Below are 9,273 nucleotides of genomic sequence, written 5' to 3'. Positions count from 1 at the left end.
TTAAATGGGGCCAAAACAATGCATTTACAGTACTTCTGGAAGGGCACAGTGTCGTGTCTTTGGCATCATTAAAGTGAAGACTGTTATTTTATCAAATCAATTATCTGTAATTATTATTACGTGATTAAACTAATCATGTAAATGTAATTTACTAGGAAGTTGGGGCAACAAGGAAAATGTTCAGATTACAAAGTTATAATTTTCCTAATATAACTCTTCAGATATTTTAACATCTGATCAATTAGTCTTCTAATTAATGAATTATTCGTTACCTCACGTTAGTCTCATTCCAAACATCGCAAATTGTTGGTTATCTGCACGAACCCAGTCTTTACTATGAATCATCTAAACATCAATTGTCTTAATAATTTATTTACTAACTAACTAAATAATCACATAAATGCATAAACAAACAACACAGTAGATATGGTTTCAAGGAAATGATGGGGGAGGTTCCCTAGTGGGCTAAGCCGATTTGACGGCTTGGTGGACAAAGGGAAGTGGGTGTGGACTGAGAAGGGCGGGAAAGACAAAAGGAGTCACTACACAGTTGATAATTATATTAATTGAAATGCTGATACTTTGCACAAGAACACTCACACATTCGGGAATAATTGCAATCAATATATATTTATGCCCAGTGTGTCGTCGTGTTCTCTGTTGGAATCGTCAGTCCTTCTGTTGGAGAGTCAGTTCATCATCGTCTCTCTCTCTGCCTCCCTGAGGATCAAGTCTTTCGTGGTTAAAATGGATACTTCAGAGAACCATTCAGACATTTTTTCATAGAATAGATGTTTCGGCGGTTGTCGGTCTTCTCATCCCAGGTTGACATAATTTCTAGCTGCAGACTAGTAATTCGTATCTAAGATTTGCTCTTATTCTGTAGGGATCAATAGTCTCAGAGTTTAACCATTTCCCGCCGTGTAGCCAATGCTCCACGTGGTATGGTTAGGAATTCAACAACCATTACAACATTAGTTTATACTGAGGTTTTTGTGGTCTAAACTCAACCTGTGCCCCCTCGGTGTCCATCGAGGTATGCGTGGTCTGAAGAGGATTTCCTCAGGAGGGTTTTTTATTTGTAACAGTAGAACAGGGCTGTTCCACGACGCCAGATCATGTCTGTGTTCATGGGGGTGGGCCAATGACTTGGTTAAACTTTAAAGGGAATACAATTCTCTTTCATTAAGACGGAATAAACTGTTTCCAATACCGGAGAAAAACAACATGGAGCACGCTCTCATTCACGTGCACCAAAAGACTTGAGTCCACCTGAATGACACTTAGAAAGAATATGACTACTTCTTCATTTAAAAAAAAAAAAAAACATTGAACAATTTCTAAAGACTGTTGACATCTAGTGGAAGCCATAGGAACTGCAATCTGGGTGCTAATAATTTGGCTTCCCCATAGAAATGTATTGGAAAATCCAATGGCCTCAACAAAAAAAAATCCTGGATGGATTGTCCTCGGGATTTCGCCTGCGAATCAGTTTTGTTATACTCACAGACATTATTTTAACATTTTTAGAATCTTTAGAGTGTTTTCTATCCAATACTACCATGCATATGCATATCCTAGCTTCTGGGCCTGAGTAACAGGCAGTTTACTTTGGGCACCTCAGTCATCCAAACTTCCGAATACTGCCCCCTATCCCTAAGAAGTTTAAACGACTGCAGCTGGCAGTCGTTCAAACTGCACTCAGATTACCATAACTAACTACTATACTTTTTCCATCACTACCGCTACAGAGATACAGATGAGAGGGATGCATTGATCAATGCATTTCTCATCATCAAAATCATATCTCATTAGCATGGTCATCATTGTCTTCATAATCCCTGTAATACTTTACATGATTGTTTGTGTACAGGCTGCAGAAACTAAATAGACATCATATGAACTAGAGGGATGCCACTCACCTACCATAGAAAAAAATCAGAACGACAAAGAATTATAATATAAGAGAAAAAAACAAAAATATATAATAATAGTCTTTGTGGGTGTCTGTATTACATTTTGACATACCTTGTAAGCGGTGTGAAATCTCTATTGCTGTCAGGAGGGATGTGATGCTGCTTCCCTGTAAGTGGCTATTACAGCATATTGGATGACTGTCATTCATATTCCATTCACCCAGCTTAATGTAAAATCGATAGGTTTAGGCACCTACATGCTACAACAGTTTTCCCTATACCCATCATGAGGTTGCTACAACATAGCCTACGAATGAAAGTATACAATGTAGTTGAACAGGTCAAGAGAAATTTGAGTAATCAAGGTGTCAGTCATTGACACATTCAATACCATCTTGCACACTCTTGCCTGCATCTAGCGTGTAATCATTAGTCCAACAATTGCAAATGAGTGTTTTTTTTATTTATTTTTATTTTACACCCCTTTTTCTTCCCAATTTTGTGATATCCAATTGCGATTTTGTCTCATCACTGCAACTCCCCAACGGGCTCGGGAGAAGCGAAGGTCGAGTCATGCGTCCTCCGAAACATGACCCACCAAACCGTGCTTCTTAACCTGTTTGGCCTAGGGGGCAGTATTGAGAATTTTTGAAAAAATATGTGCCCATTTTTAACTGCCTCCTACACCAACTCAGAAGCTAGAATATGCATATTATTGTTCAGGTTTGGATAGAAAACACTCTGAATTTTCTAAAACTGTTTGAATGGTGTCTGTGAGTATAACAGAACTCCTATGGCAGGCAAAAACCTGACAAGGTTTCATGCAGGAAGTACCCTGTCTGACAAGGAGTCGTGCGTCTTGCATCTGTTTATTGAAAAGTAAGGATCTTAGCTGTAACGTGACAATTCCCAGGGCTCCGATAGGCTCTCAGAACCCGGGAAATACCTGAAGGTTTACGAGGCAGCCTCAGGCTGAAACACATTATCACCTTTGGCAAGTGGCGGCTCAGAGGACCTTTGAATGAGGCGCGTGCACGATTCGCTCCTGAGGAGAAATTTAATTCGGCTGTTTAGGCTCAATGCATATTCCCGGTCGGAATATTATCACTTTTCTACGAGATAAATGGCATAAAAATTGGTTTTAAACAGCGGTTGACATGCTTCGAAGTACGGTAATGGAATATTTAGACATTTTTTGTCACGCCAATGCGCCATGCTCGAGACCATGATGTAGCATTCTGATAGTGTATAGAACTCACGAACAAAACGTCGCTGTTTGGATATAACGATGGATTATTTGGGACCAAACCAACATTTGTTATTGAAGTAGAAGTCCTGGCAGTGTATTCTGACGAAGAACAAGCAAGGTAAGAACATTTTTCTTATAGGAAATGTGATTTTGGTGGAGGCTGACCTGGGTGTGTGTCTAAATAGCTAGCCCTGTGATGCCAGGCTATGTACTTAGAATATTGCAAAATGTGCTTCATCCGAAAAGCTATTTTAAAATCGGACATATCGAGTGCATAGAAGAGTAATGTATCTATAATTCTTAAAATAATTGTTATGCTTTTTGTGAACGTTTATCGTGAGTAATTTAGCAAACTGTTAGTAAATTCCCCGGAAGTTTGCAGGGGGTTATGCTTTTTCTGAACGTCACATGCTAATGTAAAAAGCTGGTTTTTGATATAAATATGAACTTGATTGAACAGACATGCATGTATTGTATAACACAATGTCCTAGGTGTGTCATCTGATGAAGATCATAAAAGGTTAGTGCTGCATTTAGCTGTGGTTTGGGTTTATGTGACATGATATGCTAGCTTGAAAAATGGGTGTCTGATTATTTCTGGCTGGGCACTCTGCTGACATAATCTAATGTTTTGCTTTCGTTGTAAAGCCTTTTTGAAATCGGACAGTGGGGTTAGATTAACGAGAGTCTTGTCTTTAAATAGCTGTAAAATAGTCATATGTTTGAGAAATTGAAGTAATAGTATTTCTAACGATTCAAAAATCGCGCTACTGGATATCAGGGGCTGTTACGTAGGTGGGACGAGTTCGTCCCACATGCGCCAGAGAGGTTAACACCCGCTCACTTAACCCGGAAGCAAGCTGCACCAATGTGTCGGAGGAAACACTGTTCAACTGATGACTGAAGTCAGCCTGCAGGTGCCCGGGCCACCACAAGGAGTCGCTAGAGTGCAAAGAGCCAAGTAAACCCCCCCGGCCAAACCCTCCCCTAATCTGGACGACGCTGGGCCAATTGTGCTCTGCCCTATGGGACTCCCGGTCATGGCCAGTTGTGACAGCCTGGGATCGAACCTGGGTCTGTAGTAATGCCTTATACACTGTGATGCAGTGACTTTGACTGCTGCGACACTCGGGAGGCCCGCAAACTACTGTTTCTATTGGACACATTGAGGTATGTTTATCCCCTTTTTGTTCTGTTTGCTCCCGTTTTTAATAAACTTTTTTCAACCGAATCGGCAGAATGAATACACCCCTGATCAAACGCAAACACAATTCACTTTCATAGCAGCCACATAAAAAAAATCATACTCCCTTTGATCATTCTATTCCTTCCACTTGCCTCTTCCATTTTCGAGGTAATGCTGCAATTAGTTGGTTGTAATTTTGGGTAGAGCAGGCATTTCTAAATATATTTGTCACGAATCCCACCGAAGGTGGCTCCCCTGCCTGCTCGGGCGGCGCTCGGCGGTCGTCGTCGCCGACCTACTAGCCGCCGCTGATCCTTTTTTCCTTTTCGTTTGGTATGTCTTATTGTTTGCACCTGTCCCTCATTTGGTTTATTGATTTTGGTTATTTAAGCCTGGTTAGCCCGCCCAGTGTTGTGCGGGATTATTTAGCGTCAGGTTGTGTTTTTTTTGTATTTGGATGTGCTGGCGATCTACTACTATTATCTTTTATGCATGCTGTGCACCTGTTCTGGGCACTTTGCATTGTTTCCACGCCGGTTGTGTTGGCGTCGATCGTGTTGTGTTTTATTTAATAAACACAAAGTTCCTTACCTCTGCTCTCTGCGCCTGACTCCTACCACCACTCCTAGCAACTACTGACAGAATCCCGCACCAACTATGGAGTCAGCAGGAGCAGCCTCCCCTCCTCTCCCATCGATGGAGGAACGGGTCCTTCACCATACCACCATCCTCCACCGAATCGGCTCAGCGATGGAGCAGATGATGGAAAGGATGGACCGATGGGAGAGGAGTGGCCTCCCTACCGCATCCCCAGCCCCAAATCCCCCTCCACCATCTACCCCTCCACCGACGTCCGGACCCGGAGCCCTACGCCTGGCTCTCCCCAGGGAGTACGATGGAGCGGCGGCTGGGTGCCAGGGGTTCCTGCTACAGTTGGATTTGTACCTGGCTACCGTTCATCCAACTCCCTCGGGAGAGGAGAGCGTAAGCGTCCTCGTCTCCTGCTTAACGGGACGTGCCCTGGAGTGGGCCAACGCAGTGTGGTATGGTCCAGACTCGGCAAGGGATCATTACCCCGAGTTCACCCGCCGTTTCCGGGCCGTGTTCGACCACCCAGCTGAAGGCCGAGCGGCGGGTGAACGGCTGTTCCACCTGCGTCAGGAGACGAGGAGCGCACAGGACTTTGCTCTGGAGTTCCGGACCTTGGCTGCTGGAGCGGGGTGGAACGACAGGGCCCTGATGGACCACTATAGGTGTAGCCTCCGGGAGGACGTCCGCCGTGAGCTAGCCTGTCGGGACACTACCCTGTCACTGGATGAACTGATCGACATGTCCATTCGTCTGGACAATCTGCTGGCTGCGCGCGGGCGTCCAGACGGGGCCCTGTTGATTCCACCTCCAGGTCCTCCAGCTCCCATTCCTATGGAGCTAGGGGGGGCCGCGTCCAGGGGAACCGGAGGAGGAGGCTCCCCTTGTCCCCAGTGTGGTCGGAGAGGACACACTACCGACCGGTGCTGGGGGAGCTCCTCTGGGAATCGGGATGGCAGGCGGAGCACTCCTCGTCCATCTCAGGTGAGTAAGCACCAACCTCACCCAGAGCCCCCTGTTGGTCACATGTTCGTTTTAGTAACTTTCCCCTTGTTTTCTCCCTCTTTCCAGCATAAGGCGCTAGTCGATTCAGGCGCAGCTGGAAACTTTATGGATCGTGGGCTCGCATTAAGGCTAGGGATTCCCCTTGTATCGTTGGACCAACCTTTCCCCGTGCACTCCTTAGATAGCCGACCATTAGGGTCAGGACTGGTCGGGGAGGCCACGGTGCCACTGGACATGGTAACACAGGGGGATCATGGGGAACGGATTAGTCTCTTCCTCATTGATTCTCCTGCGTTTCCAGTGGTGCTGGGGATTCCCTGGCTGGCCAATCACAATCCCAATATTTCGTGGAGACAGGGGGTTCTCAGAGGGTGGTCAGAGGAGTGCTCAGGCAGGTGTAAGGGAGTTTCCATCGGTGCGACGACGGTGGAGAGTCCAGACCAGGTTTCCACAGTGCGCATTCCCTCAGAATATGCCGATTTGGCTATCGCCTTCTGTAAAAAGAGGGCGACCCGATTACCACCTCATCGACGAGGGGATTGCGTGATAGATCTCCAGGTAAACGCTGCACTTCCCAGGAGTCATGTGTACCCATTGTCACAAGAGGAGACGTTGGCTATGGAGACATATGTCACGGAATCTCTGAGACAGGGGTATATACGGCCCTCCATGTCACCCGTCTCCTCGAGTTTCTTTTTCGTGAAGAAAAAGGATGGAGGTTTGCGCCCGTGCATTGATTATAGAGGTCTAAATTCCATCACAGTAGGGTTCAGTTACCCACTACCTCTCATCGCTACGGCGGTGGAATCATTTCACGGTGCGCGGTTTTTCACGAAACTGGACCTCAGGAGCGCTTACAATCTGGTGCGTATCCGGGGAGGAGACGAGTGGGAAAACCGCATTCAGTACCACATCGGGCCACTATGAGTACCTCGTCATGCCGTACGGGTTAAAGAATGCTCCAGCCGTCTTTCAATCCTTTGTTGACGAGATTCTCAGGGACCTGCACGGGCAGGGGGTGGTGGTGTATATTGACGACATCCTGATTTATTCCGCCACCCGCGCCGCGCATGTCTCCCTGGTGCGCAAGGTGCTTGGACGACTGCTGGAGAATGACCTGTACGTCAAGGCTGAGAAATGTGAGTTTTTCAAACGAGCCGTTTCCTTCCTGGGGTATAGCATTTCCACCTCGGGGGTGGTGATGGAGGATGACCGCGTTAAAGCCGTGCGTAATTGGCCGACTCCGACCACGGTAAAGGAGGTGCAGCGGTTTTTAGGGTTTGCCAATTACTACCGGAGGTTTATCCGGGGCTTTGGTCAAGTTGCGGCTCCCATTACCTCACTGCTGAAGGGGGGTCCGGCGCGCTTGCGCTGGTCAACAGAGGCGAACAGAGCGTTCAGTCGCCTGAAGGAGCTGTTTACCGTTGCTCCAGTGCTGGCTCATCCGGATCCCTCTTTGGCATTTATAGTGGAGGTGGACGCGTCCGAGACTGGGGTGGGGGCCGTGCTATCACAGCGCTCGGGCACGCCACCCAAACTCCGCCCGTGCGCTTTCTTTTCTAGGAAGCTGGGGCCGGCGGAGCAGAACTATGACGTGGGGGACAGGGAGTTGTTAGCTGTGGTCAAGGCTCTGAAGGTGTGGAGACATTGGCTTGAGGGGGCTAGGCACCCTTTCCTCATCAAGACTGACCACCGTAATCTCGAGTACATCCGGGCAGCTAGGAGACTGAATCCGCGTCAGGCCAGGTGGGCCATGTTCTTTACCCGTTTCCGGTTCACGATCTCTTATCGGCCAGGTTCACAGAACACGAAGGCCGACGCACTGTCCCGCCTATATGACACCGAGGAGAGGGCCATCGATCCGGCTCCCATTCTTCCGGCGTCGTGTTTGGTAGCTCCGGTGGTATGGGAGCTGGACGCGGAGATCGAGCGGGCGTTACGGTCGGAACCTGCACCATCGCAGTGTCCGGCAGGTGTTCAGTACGTACCGCTTGGTCTCCGTGATCGATTGATTCGATGGGCCCATAATCTCCCCTCTTCGGGTCACCCTGGGATTGAGAGGACAGTGCGGAACCTGAGGGGGAAGTACTGGTGGCCCACCTTGGGTAAAGACGTGCGGTTCTATGTTTCCTCCTGCTCGGTGTGCGCTCAGAGCAAGGCTCCTCGACACCTGCCTAGAGGGAAATTACACCCCCTCCCCGTTCCACAGCGGCCGTGGTCACACTTGTCAGTAGACTTCCTCACTGACCTTCCCGTATCTCAGGGGAACACCACTATCCTGGTCGTTGTGGATCGGTTCTCGAAGTCCTGTCGTCTCATCCCGTTGCCCGGTCTCCCTACGGCTCTGCAGACTGCGGAGGCACTGTTTACCCATGTCTTCCGGCACTACGGGGTGCCCGAGGACATCGTTTCTGATCGGGGTCCCCAGTTCACGTCCAGAGTTTGGAGGGCGTTCATGGAACGTTTGGGGGTCTCGGTCAGCCTGACCTCGGGTTTCCACCCCGAGAGTAATGGGCAGGTGGAGAGGGTGAACCAAGAGGTGGGTAGGTTTCTAAGGACGTATTGCCAGGACCGGCCCAGAGAATGGGCGAGATACGTGCCATGGGCAGAAATAGCCCAAAATTCTCTACGGCACTCATCCACCAACATGTCACCGTTCCAGTGCGTGTTGGGCTACCAGCCGGTCCTGGCTCCATGGCACCAGAGCCAGACCGAGGCTCCTGCGGTGGAGGATTGGGTGCAGCGCTCGAAGGACACATGGAGAGCCGTCAAGGACGCACTCACCAAGGCGAGTGGACGGCAAAAGAAGAGCGCTGACCAGCACCGCAGTGAGACCCCTGTGTTTGCACCAGGGGATCGAGTCTGGCTCTCGGCTAGAAACCTGCCCCTCCGCTTGCCCTGCCGGAAGCTGGGTCCGCAGTGTGTAGGGCCGTTTAAAGTCCTGAGGAGGATAAACGAGGTGTGTTACCGATTACAACTTCCATCTTACTACCGTATTAACCCCTCGTTTCATGTGTCTCTCCTCAGGCCGGTGGTGGCTGGTCCCATGCAGGAAGGTGGGGTGCCGGAGGTTCCTCCCCCCCGCTGGACATTGGGGGGTCCCCGGCGTATAGGATACGCGCCATTCTGGACTCCAGACTTCGGGGGGGGGGCCTACAGTACCTCGTCGACTGGGAGGGGTACGGCGCGGAGGAGAGGTGCTGGGTACCCAGGAGGGACATTTTGGACCCCCCACTACTGAGGGAGTTCCACCGCCTTCATGGGGATCGCCCTGCACCTCGTCCTCCGGGTCGCCCTCGAGGTCGGTGGCGGCGCGCTGCGGGAGCCGC

Source organism: Salmo trutta, chromosome 5 (assembly GCF_901001165.1).
Source record: "Salmo trutta chromosome 5, fSalTru1.1, whole genome shotgun sequence".
In the NCBI taxonomy this organism is placed as follows: domain Eukaryota; kingdom Metazoa; phylum Chordata; class Actinopteri; order Salmoniformes; family Salmonidae; genus Salmo; species Salmo trutta.
Note: the sequence above shows the minus strand (reverse complement) of the source record.